At 37.8% G+C, this 13,657-nt stretch overlaps 1 protein-coding gene across 7 annotated transcripts in view; it reads right to left on the bottom strand.

The window, feature by feature from the left end:
• DENND4A (DENN domain containing 4A) overlaps positions 1-13,657 on the bottom strand; it is a 132,145-nt gene that overhangs the window by 104,876 nt on the left and 13,612 nt on the right. The window lies entirely within an intron of this gene.

Here is a 13,657-nt window from a genome sequence, read left to right as displayed (position 1 = left end):
CAGTTGGGATACTGCATTGATGATTTCACCTATCTTATTTTGATTTACTCAGTTTTACTTGTATTCATGGGGGTTTATGTGCGTATACATGGTTCTATGTAGTTTTATCACATCCGCAGCTTCATGTATTATCATGCACGGTTAAGACAGAACAGTTCTATCACAAGGATTCCTAGTGTTGACCTTTCATAAGTATGCCCACCTTCCTCCCACTCCCCTCAACCACCATCCCTAACCCCTGTGGAGTCGTATATTTTTTACTGGAGAGCACATATATAGTCTATGAAAGGAAAAGATAATGTCTCCAAAAGCAATACCCCCTTACCAAGTAGGTGCAGAAACAAACCAAAGAAAACATGTAAGTATATACGGTGTGAAAGAGACTTGTTGGTCACATTTACTTAGCCATCTGGAACATTATATTTGAACATAATTATACAAACATAAATGCACAGACATATGAACACACACAAAAATATAAGAAAGACAGAGTGATCTCTACTAATATACAATGAAGACCAATCTTCTTAGTTCTAAGATAAATTTTCCTATTACGGATAAATTCTAGACTAGAATTGAGTGGACAATATAAAACAGTGCTACAGGACAACTACAACGGGGATTGCTAGGTGTATAAGAACATAAAAAGGAGACTTTTACTGTGTTCAGGTGCAACCCTGCCCTTCACCCAGATATTAGTTGGAACTAAGTAGCTGGTATTCCCTTGGGAATGTGGATCTGGTCTGGAGAGAACAGGAAGAGACTAGAAATTATTAAGTGTTAACGTAGATACCTGTTGTCTCTCCAGACAGACTATAAACAATTCAAAGGCAGGAACCTTGTCTTTTATTTCTTTTGATTCTCTCATATAAATTAAAGTAGTTATAAACACATGATAGGTGTGTAAATATTTATTAAATGAATGAGGTCAGCACAGTAGAAAAAAATGGGAGAGTTAAGACACCACAGAATCATAGGATTTTATAGCCAGGAAAGGTCCTTAGAGATTTAGGTGCAATTCTTCTTTCTGTAACTGAATTGAGACATAAAAGTTAAATCACTTGTCCAAGACTAAATACATTAATTTATGACTCAATTCTCCTGACTTTTAATTTGGAGTTCTACTACATCATGCTTCAAGAATGGTAGAGAAGAAAGTAATTCCCTGGGGAGATCTAAGTGTTAACTAGTGAACATGGGCTTTGATAGACAAAAAAAAAATTAATAGGTAAGTGGGAGAAGTTAAGCTGGTTGACGAATATATGGCAAACAGCAGGTAAGAAAAGGAACAGTGACCAACAACATGAGAAAAGGAAGAAAGGTGAACAATGAGATACAGCAAGAAAATAAAAAAGATGAGGGAAAGGTATAAAAAGAATAACAGTTAAAAAGTGCAGAAATGGGAAGGAGAAAAGTAGGAAATGGTTAAAAGGGATGAAGTGGGAGCCTGGCTGGCTCAGTCCATGGAGCATGAGACTCTTGATCTCAGGGCTGTGACTTCAAACCCTACACTGGGTGTAGAGATTACTTAAAGATAAAATCTTAAAAATAAATAAATAAATAAAGGGATGAGGAAATGTTATCTGGAGAATTTGTAATGTTATTTGCATTCTTTTAACATAGAGAAATTAGGAAATTTACCACTCCTAGAGTGAAATTAGATTCCATATAAACTAATGGTGACAACAAATACCAACTCCCAATCCTGTACTGAAAATCTGCTCATATTCACCGCTGTGTATGAAATGCAAATATATGGTACACACCAGTCTAGAGTGAAAGGGAAGTCTGGTTTTAAATTTTGTCTCTTGCACCATCTTTTTTTTTTACTTAATTTCCCATATGCATACCCCTCCCACATCTCAAAGTTCTTGCTTCCTCTTTAAATTATCATAAGTGTTTTTTTTGGGGTGCCTGGGTGGCGCAGTCGGTTAAGCGTCCGACTTCAGCCAGGTCACGATCTCGCGGTCCGTGAGTTCGAGCCCCGCGGCGGGCTCTGGGCTGATGGCTCAGAGCCTGGAGCCTGTTTCCGATTCTGTGTCTCCCTCTCTCTCTGCCCCTCCCCCATTCATGCTCTGTCTCTCTCTGTCCCAAAAATAAATAAATGTTGAAAAAAAAATTTTAATTATCATAAGTGTTTTTTAAGCTAGTGTCTGAAGTGAACTCCCATTGGAATATTCCCAAAAGTTTCTCTCAAACAATACAGGATCTGGTTTTTCTTCTCTATTTTCAGAGCCATACACAAGCTATTTGAAACAGCACTCACTGGCATGATTAAAAATACATTTAAATAAAACAAGCAATCTAAAATTCAGCTATATAAATATATAATAAAACTGAAATCAATTGAATAAAATATCACTTTTCTTTTAAATTTTAATGTTTATTTTTCAGAGATAGAGAGCACTAGTGGGGTTGGGGGAAAGAGAGAGAGAGAGACACAGAATTCGAAGCAGGCTCCAGGCTCTGAGCTGTGTGCACAGAGCCCTACATGAGGCTTGAACTCCTGAACTGCGAGATCATGACCTGAGTGAAAGTCGAATGCTTAACCAACTGAACCACCCAGGTGCCCCCAAAATAATCACTTTTCTTAAAAAGTAGACATGTAAGGTTTACAGTTTTGTCATCTGATTAATGTTGAGCATTTCGACTTATTTCATCTTACCACCTATTTAAAAAAAATTTTTTTTTAACATTTATTTATTTTTGGGACAGAGAGAGACAGAGCATGAACGGGGGAGGGGCAGAGAGAGAGGGAGACACAGAATCGGAAGCAGGCTCCAGGCTCTGAGCCATCAGCCCAGAGCCCAACGCGGGGCTCGAACTCACGGACCGCGAGATTGTGACCTGAGCTGAAGTCGGACGCTTAACCGACTGAGCCACCCAGGTGCCCCTCATCTTACCACCTATTTAAATATACTTTAAGGGTACATGGGTGGCTCAGTTGGTTAAGTGTCCGACTTCGGCTCAGGTCATGATCTCATGGTTCATGATTTTGAGCCCGGCATCAGGCTCTCTGCTGTCAGCACGGAGCACACTTTGGACCCTCTGTTCCCCTTCTCTCTGCAATTTCCCCTGCTCATTCTCTCAATCTCTCTCTCTCAATAAATAAATATACTTCAAAAAAATAATAATATACTTTAAACGCCTTTCTAAAAATCCTTTTTTACTTTCCCTCACAAACTATAAGAATACATTTGTTATTAACACCTAAAGAGGACTTCTGAGAATTAATACTTGAAAACAACTTTGAGAATTCTGTTATTCTTCTAATTAATAATGACTAATATGATTTGTTAAACTGTAGGACTTACTAGATGATCAATGACTATAACAAACAATTCATACAGAATGTATGAAATGTATGAATGAATGTATGAAATGAATGTATGATATACATTCATACAGAATGTATGAAATACTAAAACACATGGAAGAACTGTTAGCCTTGCAAATAATTAAAGAAATTAAACTTTGAGGTATTACATCATATCCAGTAAATTAACAATTATGAATAAAAAACATTAAATCCAGTGCTGATAGTGCTGTGAGGGAAATAAACACACTTAAAAATTATTAATGGCACTGAATTAGAATAATTTTTCTGAAAAGTAATCCAGCAAGAACTTAAAACTAATTATACTCTTATCAACTAACTCAATTTTGGTGAAATCATCTCAAGAAAATATTTTAATTTTTTTTAACGTTTATTTATTTATTTTTATTTTTTTTTAATGATTTTTTTTTATTTTTTTAACGTTTATTTATTTTTGAGACAGAGACAGAGCATGAACCGGGGAGGGTCAGAGAGAGGGAGTCACAGAATCTGAAACAGGCTCCAGGCTCTGAGCTATCAGCACAGAGCCCGACGCAGGGCTCGAACTCCCGGACCATGAGATCATGACCTGAGCCGAAGTCGGCCGCTTAACCGACTGAGCCACCAGGCGCCCCAATGTTTATTTATTTTTAAGAGAGAGAGAGACAGAGCACTAGCAGGGCAGGGGCAGAGAAAGAGGGAGACAGAATCTGAAGCAGGCTCCAGGCTTTGAGCTGTCAGCACAGAGCCCGACACGGGGCTCGAACTCACAAACCGCAAGATCATGACCAGAACTGGGGTTGGACGCCTAACCAACTGAGCCACCCAGACGCCCCTCAAGAAAATATTAAAAAAAAAAAAAAAAATCAATCTGTTGGCTTGGATTTACAACTGTATGTCTTTAAAGACTCAGAATTTAAAAGGACCTTAAAAATCTTTTAGTTCAACCTCATCATTTTGTTGGAGGAAATTAAAGTATAGAAAGGACTTGCCCAAAATAGCACTGCTCCATCAGCAGCAGAGCAGGACCTGAAACTCCTTATCCCAGATCTCTTGATACTGTAGTTGACCCTTGAACAATGCAGGGATTAGGGGTATCAGTGCCCCATGCAGCTGAAAATCTGCATGTAACTTTTGAGTCCCCAAAACTTAACTACAAATAGCCTACTGTTAACCAGAAGCCTTACCAATAACATAAAGTCAATTAACACATGTTTTGTATGTTATATGTGTTATATACTGTATTCTTATAATAAGATAAGCTAGGGAAAAGAAAATGTTCCTAAGAAAATCATAAGGGAAAATACATTTACAGTGTTGTACTTTAAAAATTACAATAAATAGACCTGCACAGTTCAAACTGGTGTTCAAGGGTCAACTGCATACATATGCCATGTAGACTATTCCAGAGAAGCCAGAAAAAATGACCCAGAATTGACAAGGGTAAGCAGATCAACTTAGGCTATATGACACATTGTTCTTTCTAAACATCCTGATGGCCAGAACCAGTCCTAGACAAAGGGTATCTTCTCTCCTTTAAAATCCCTTAACAAATTTTCAGTAATCAAACCAACCTCCACGATTTTCCCCTTCTTCTTATTCCCATGAAAATGTATTAGTCCCACTGACTGCTCCCCACTTTTAAATTTCTATCACCAACCATGACTTGCCATTGAGACCCAAAATGCCTACTTGATAACTCTACCTGTATATCTAATAGCCAAAACTAAACTATTTCTTTGGTAAATCTCCATCATTAGACCCAAACACACTTCTCTCACACATGCACACACTTATACTCTATAAATTCACCAGGAAGGGGATCAATTTGAACATGGAATGTTGCCTATACATATTATCAGTCACAGGAGCTGATATTCTGAAGGTAGTATGAACTCCAGGAAAGAAAAAATAAACACTGCACGAGTACAAGGGGGGAGGGGGGAGGGGAAAGGCCAAAACCAGAACAACCTATCCCAGAGGAAACAGAATTTATGGTCCAGACCAAACACATTTCTTAGATAAGCATAACAAACATATTCAGGAAACTAAAGTAGGATATTAGGAAAATAATAATGAATAATGAAGAACCAACTATAGATACTGTGTGTTAAAAACATAATAACTGAAATTCTTATATACAAGTTAAATAACAAAATGGATACAGTCAAAAATAAAATCAGTAAGTAGATGATCAAAAAGAGGCATTAGGAAGGCGTAATAAATGGGAAAAATATATTATAAAAGTTTTAAAATATGGAGGCTTAAGAGAATGAGAAGACAACCCACAGACGGGGAGAAGTATTTGCAAAAGATGTATCTGATATAGGACTGTTATCCAAAATATATAAAGAATCCCTGAAACTCAACAATAAGAAAACGAACCACCTGATTAAAAAATGAGCAAAAGACCTGAATAGGCACCTTACCAAAGAAGATATAGAGAAGACAAGTAAGCATATGAAAAGACATTCCACATCATATGTCTTAGAAACTCAAAGAAAATAACAATGAGATATCACCGCACCCCTATTAGAATAGCCAAAATCCAGGACACTGACAACACCTAATGATGGCAAAGATGTGGGGAAACAGGAACTCTCATTCACTGCTGGTGGGAATGCAAGATCGTACATACAGTCACTTTGGAAGACAGTTTGGCCGTTTCTTACAAAAGTAGGCATACTTTTACCATATGATCCAACAATCACACTTTTAGGCATTTACTCATATGAGCTGAAAGCATGTTCACACCAGCTTTATGTGAGTACAAGGGAGGGGGACAACTTGGAAGGAACTAAGATATCTGTCAGTAGGTGAACAGGTAAACTGTGGTGCAACCAAACAATGGAATATTACTTCTAAAAAGAAATGAGCTATCAAGCCACTGAAAGGACACAGAACTTTACATGCATATTACTAAGTGAAAAAAAAAATCAATCTGAAAAGGCTACATACCATATGATTCCAACTGTAGGACATTCTGGAAAAGGCAAAATTTGGAAATAGTAAAAAATCGGGGATTGCCAAGTGGTTAGAGAGGAGGGGTTAATAGGCTAAGCACAGAGGATTTTTAGGGCAGTAAAACTATTCTATATCTGTCACTACATATATATGTCATTATATGTTTGTCAAAATCCACAGAGTGTACAACACAAAGAGTGAAGCCTAATGTAAATTTTGGACTTTGGGTGATAATGATATGTCAGTATAGGTTCAGAGATTGTAACAAATGTCCCACGCTGGTGTGGGATGTTGATTGTGGGGGAGGCTGTGTCTGTGTTGGGGGAAGGAGTATATGGGAACTTTGTACTTTCTGCTCAAATTTGCTGTTAATTTAAAACTGCTCTAAAAATTAACATGTAATTGAAAAGAAAAAAATTAAAGAATTAGTTTTGAACCCCTCCCTTACGAAACGTGGAGGCTAGAAAAATTAGAGGCAACATCGAAATAACAGGTCTTTCAGAAGGTGAGAAAAAAAAAAAACAAATGGAGGTGAGGAAGTACTTAAAATAATGACCAATAATCAATAAGCCTTAAAAAACTGACAGCCAAGAATGAATACAAATATGAATCCAAGGGTAACCGCCAGAAGAATAAAAATAGAATACATAACTTTTAAACTGCCACCAAAAATTTTATTTTTCTTTAGCAAATAGTAACAGAGAAAGAAGAAAGGAAAAGAAACTAGGGTAAACAGAAAATACAAAATAAAATGGCGGGAATAAATCCTAACATAATAGTAAAAGACAAAAAAATTTAGCATGCTAAAGAAACTCTTAGAAAGCCCTCTTGCAGGTAACATGCCAGGGTTCTTACTGATCCTTGAACAAATCAGGCATGTTCCAGTCTCAGGAGCTTTTCTACCTGCTCTCTGTGTCTGGACTAGCCTTCCCCAATGCCAGCCCAGCCAGCCCATCCTCAGGCTGGGTCACCCTCTCAGTGAGGCTTTCCATGACCACCCTATTTGAAATTTCAACAACCTCCCCCATCCAACACCTCATATTCTCTTCCCCTGTTCTGATTTGCTCACCTTATTACTTTTCACTATCAAACACGTACATATACTCACTCATTTTATTATCTCAGTGTCACTCCACAAGCCTGTAAGTTCAATGAAGGTAGGAAGTTTTTGGTTTTAGGAATTTTTTTGGTTTTAGTCACTGCTCTATAACTCGTATCTAGAAGAGTGCCTGAAGAAATAGTGTATGGTCAATATTTGTTGAAGCAATGAATAAACAAATTGAGGTGCCCATAAGTAAAGGAATAATTTTAAAATGTGGCAGGTACCATGATTTGAATGCCATGTAGAAGTTAGGAGCAATTAAATAGATGTACACCGCCACACAAATAATTTTTTTTTTTAATTTTTTTTTTCAACGTTTATTTATTTTTGGGACAGAGAGAGACAGAGCATGAACGGGGGAGGGGCAGAGAGAGAGGGAGATACAGAATCGGAAACAGGCTCCAGGCTCTGAGCCATCAGCCCAGAGCCTGACGCGGGCCTCGAACTCACGGACCGCGAGATCGTGACCTGGCTGAAGTCAGACACTTAACCGACTGCGCCACCCAGGCGCCCCACAAATAATTTTTTTTAATTTACTGAAGATAAGAGGAAACAGCAAGGAATATATACCAAAATATCATTTATATAAATTAAAAACATATATTCAAAACAGCACTGTAGTTTTCAAAACTAAATTCAGGATGATATGCTAAATATATTACAGTGGATATCTACAGGGGAAAGGGAATTTGAGTACGAAGGTGGAGCATATAAGAAAATAAAATGAAAGCAGGGCCCCCGCGTAAGCACAGGCCAATGATGAAAGTGTACCATGAAATGAGAAATGATTAAATCAAGTATACCTGAGGCGCTCTCACCCTGCTTCCCCTCAGAGAGAGAGACTTAACCACTGGTTTCAACAAAACTCACATCACTGTGACCTTGAGAAGACTCATTTCAGTTCTGTGTAAGATGGAAAGCCCAACTGGAATGAGCGGAGGAGAAAAGAGGAGATGAGAAAGTACACGTACCCTTTCGTACGCATTTTGATGTGAAGGGAAGTTGGGAAGCAGAGTGATAACTGGCAGAAGACATGGAATCAGCAGATCTGTTTTTAAAAAGACGAATGAAATTAAGGGGGGTTATGCCAACAGCAATTGTCCAGAGGGAGACAAAATGAAGACGAAGGAGAAAGAGAGGCTGAGTATTAAAAGCAAAAGCCTTGAGAAAGTGTGAGAGGATTGAATGTAAAGACAAAGTCTGATTATAGAGGCAAGGGCTTACCTCACTGTAAAAACAAGCTTATGTGTTTAACAATACTTTTTCTGAATATTCAGGCTTTGGTGAAGTAGCGTCTTAACAGTTTTAAAGTCGTGACCCCTCTGAGAACCTGAGTAGTGTTAAGGATCTTCTCTCCCCTAAAATACATTGACATATTCAGATAAAACTTCATGACTTTAGGAGGATCACAGAGCCATGCTTCCCAAAGTAGTCCATACACATGTCTGGTTTTTGTTCTTCGCTCTTCAAATATAACATACATACAGAAAGGGCACAGCTCCATGAATTTTCACGGAGTGAACGTACCACGTGTAAAAAAGATCTCCCAGGTGAAGAAATAGAACATTACCAGTAACAGGAAGCCCTCCGTCCTCCTCCAATCTTCCCAAAAAAGAACCACTACCCCACTTTTAAGGCTAGATGAGTCTTGTCTGTTTCTGAACTTTATACAAACCAAACACAGAAGGATTCGCACAGAATATATTCTTTTGGTCTAGCTTTTCTCATTCTACAATATGTGTTTGAGATGCTCATACTCATATGCGTAGCAGTAGCTTGTTCGTTTTCATTTCTGTATAGTTTTTCATTTTGAGACTACAACACAGTTTTACTTATCCATTCTATTGTTAACAGACACTTGGCTTTGTTTCCAATGTTAGGCCATTATAAATAGTTACAAAATCATGTATAAATTATTCTATATGTCTTTGATGTGCAAGTGTATGCATTAAAAAATACTTATGAATAAAACTGCTAGAATACAGTCTATGGTTTTATTCAACTTTGGTACATAATGCCAAAATGTGTCCCAAGTAAGACCTCATATTGGATGGCTTAGAAATAAAAACTTTTTTCCACCAACACAAGTATTCCTCTGAGCTAAAATATTAGTTTGGGGGCGCCTGGGTGGCTCAGTCTGTTGAGCGTCTGACTTTGGCTCAGGTCATGATCTCGCAGTTCGTGAGTTCAAGCCCCGCGTCGGGCTCTGTGCTGACAGCTCGGAGCCTGGAGCCTGCTTCGGATTCTGTGTCTCCTCCTCTCTCTGCCCCTTCCCCACTCGTGCTCTGTCTCTCTCTGTCTGTCAAAAATGAATAAACGTTAAAAAAAATTTTTTTTTAAATATTAGTTTGGTGTCGTGTTTGCCTTAAGTCATTGCTGAAGGAAACTATACAAAGACTATAAAAACAGGAGTTAAGTGCTCTGGAATCAGTTTGACAAGTTCAAATCCAGGCTCTATCCAGTGTCAGATGATGAGATAAGCAAGTATGTGCTTCGGGTATTACAAAAAAGGGGAACCAAAAAATGCTTTAAATTTAATTCAAATAATTTTATTTGAATAATTTAACAATGCAGCATCATTTTAAAAAAACACTTTGCTGATTTTGCTTATATTTTCCTTATTTTATGGTTTGGACTTTATTTTCTTGTGAATTACAGAAGTGGTACCATAATCACTTCAATGCTTGATGATGTAAATGTTTAAAGATAAGAAATTATGACTCTGATTCTCTCATTCATTCATCTAGTAAATATTTATTGAATGTTTACTGAAAAGGACACGTGTCAGTTTTATTTTTGACTGTCCACCATCTGAACTCCCTTTCGATGCTTAAAGAAATCTGCCACTGTGTGTGTCTTGAAAGGAAGTTGGGCCTTAGAATCAACCATGTAAGCCAAAAAGGCCAGAGAGTTGCTTCCGTATTTAGGGACCAGGTACACAGGTTGGTCAATTAGATGCTTTCATGCAGAATTTTAATCTAGGCCTATAGCTGCTAAGACAGTTTAAAATTCATTTTTAGGGCAGTAACACACAACACACAGTGGCAGTGTCCAAGCAATGGCATCCCGTGTCCTGCAGGAGAGTCAATGCGGTCTTAAACAGGAAAAGGATAATTCTATGGCATGACTATGATTATGGCCTAGCCTGGAGGGTGGTTGGTTGTTTTCCCATTTGTTCCCAGAGACTGGTTCTCCAGCCTTCCAGTCATTTCTGTAAACTAATTAATATCCTTTCAATAAATAACTTTTCTTCTGCTTCAGCTAACCAGAATTGATGTCTGGTGTCTACAACCAAGAATGGTAATGCTCCATGTGCCATGCCCTGTACTAGGCACTGGGAACACAAAACAAATGATAGGCCCTGCTTTACAGGAGTTGATAGAGAAGGCAAGTAAACAGGCAATTACAATAAATGGTAAGTCTATAACAGGAATGATCACAGAAAGCACAAGAAGGACACACCGTTTAGGTTTGAGGAGTCAGAAAAGTAAGGGATGTCATCTAAATCTTGAAATATGACCAGGGTAATAGAGGAGAGATGGAAGGTCATTACAAACAAAAGGAGCAACAAGTAAAAGGCATATAATCTCTCTGCTCATCACCTCCTTCCAACACAGTAGCAAAAGCATATTTGAAGGACAAAAATGACACAAGGCAGACCAAAGGGTTTGTGGAAGGGGATCAGAAAGTCATAATTTGTGACCTGGGTAACAACAGTCGTGTTATTGAGCTTGCTGTATGAAAATGAACCTCATGCCTAAAACACACCCACACCCACCACCACCACTACTGCCCCCACCACAAAGCTGGCCACAAGTACCTTCCTTTTCTCTATCGTTCTCACCCACCTCAGTCACTTCTCAGAACAGTCAACTAGGGAGTGCTGGGGTTTTGGGGGGGTTTTGGGGGAGGGTTTGGTTGTTTGGTTGTTTCTCGGTGATGGGGGTGGTGTAGGAATCATGAATGAGTGGATAAAGGAATTGAAAACAGAAGTAAAGGTATTAATCAACAGATGAGAGTAGTGAAGCACAGGGCATTCTGCCAACTGCTTACACTAGTTTTGCTTAAAGGTAGGTACAATTCTGATGGAGGAAAAAACTGGTGTGTGTGTGTGTGCACTCTTCTAAAGTTATACAATTTCAGTGTTGACACAGGTCGCTTTTAGAAATTTACCTTTTAAAATTATATTAGACTTATACTATTTATATATTATAGGCTTACATATTATTTTCACTGTTTACTTTTATAAAAACTATGATCTTCATCGGTTTTATAAGCTCTAGCATTTTCAGCCATCTATTGTATGGACATCTATGCTTGAACAGGAAAAAAATCACCATAAAATAAAATAACAAACCAACCAAACCACTCCAAGAAAAATTTGATAAAGCAAGCTGAAAGCAAGGATCCGTGACATGTCATTCGCAAAAGTGACATCAAAGTTTTAGAACAAAGTGATTTGAATATTCTAAAATCTGTAATTCTCCTTTGAAGAAAGCAGTATTCACTACCATGTGAAGGATATGAAAAAATAAGTCATTTCAGTTTCATAAATTGAATGGTGCAAAAATACACTTCAGTCGTATCAAACTCCACACCACCTTTACAAATTTATTTATTTAAAAAACTTTTTTTGTTAAGTTATTATTATTTTTTAAGTAGGCTTCATGCCCAGCATGGAGCCCAATGCAGGGCTTAAACTCACAACCCTGAGATCAAGGCCAGAGCTGAGATCAAGAATTGGACGCTTAATCGACTGAGCCACCCATGCAGGCGCCCCTCAAATTAATTTCTTTCTGCCAGAATGCCCCTGTTAAAATGGCCAGCCTCTGCATAGTATTTGAGACCTGCTCTTTGAAGCCTTCCCTAACCTTTTTCTCCAGAAGAGAGTTATTCTCTCCTCTTATGCTTCAAAAACACCCTCTACATATCTCTATTATGATTATCACATGAATACTGTAACTGCTTCTTTGCAACTAGATTAGGAATTCTTTGAAAGTAGGCAATGTTACATCTCTATCTCTGTAAATATGTTTCAGCAGTCTCTAGCAGAGAACAGGCAGTCAGCAAATTCTTGTTGAAGAGAGACGGACATGATGTATTCATAATGATATTAATATAAGGTTATTTGCGTTCATGAAAAAGCATGACTCAAACTTCAAATTCTGTACGCGGAAGCTAAAAAAATCAGTTCCCTTGGTTTTTATTTGAGAAAGGGAGAGATTTTTACAGCTTTCAAAATAATCACCTATGGATTGGGGATGAAATAGTTTTGTTATATTGACTACTATGTAAAGGCAATGAGTGAGTGGTCTCTTTTTTATTTCAAAAAAATGCCAATTTCATTTCACATTACTTAGTATTCCTTTCTAATCACCACCTTCACACTAACATACTTAACTTCTAAGAGTTATATTCCCTGCATCTCCTCCCCAACCATAAAAATGGGGCCTGATATGTTTTATGAAACCTTCGTTTCATCCGCCATAGCTGACTCAACTAGACATAAACACTTGCCTCAGACTGGATTTTCTCCCAGAGGGTTAGAATAGGGTCACAGAACCATGAGTGAATGTATGACTTTATGAGTTGGAGGACTTGTTCAGCTATGCCCAGTAGTAAAAAGCAAAATGCAGATAGAGAAAAATGAACCGGGTAAGTAGAGAGAGGCAGAGAGATCATGCTGCCCCAGGGTGGTGAGAAAATGGCTACCTAAGTGACGGAGGAATTTCTGGCTCCCAGTTCCCCTCCCCTTCACCAAGCCTGTCTGTACTTTCATCTTCAAGGCACTGTGACATCCCCAGGATCCTTGCTATTAACATTAATTCCTCTTTTTTTTTTCTCTTAAGTCCAGTGGTTTGAATTTTATTTCTGTTACAAACAAAAGAAATTTGATTTTAAAAACCTCAAAAAAGAAGAGGTCAACTAGAAATATAAAAATGTCAGTTAATCATAGGAGGGAAGAAAAAGCCTTGTTAAAAAATGGCTGTTACATTGGTATCTTCAGGCATTCTTCAGCCTAAGAAAATGAAGACTATTCACCAACCATAACAGGTTCTAACAGCAGCCTATACATCCAATTTTAGCACAGTTGTGAGTCAGTATGAATAAAATTCTATTTCAAAGTACAGGAAAAAAACAACAAAGATTAAGGGACAGGGAATATTTTAGAGACTATTAGACCAAAAATTTTTTTAAAGAAAAATAATACTGCTTACTACAATTTTGACCACAGAGTAGATGAGTTATATCTTCTCATAGCCAGTCCTATGTAA

The sequence above is a fragment of the Felis catus genome, chromosome B3 (assembly GCF_018350175.1).
Source record: "Felis catus isolate Fca126 chromosome B3, F.catus_Fca126_mat1.0, whole genome shotgun sequence".
Taxonomy (NCBI): Eukaryota; Metazoa; Chordata; class Mammalia; order Carnivora; family Felidae; genus Felis; species Felis catus.
The sequence above is the reverse complement of the archived record's forward strand: the minus strand, read 5'-3'. Positions and strand labels throughout refer to the sequence as shown.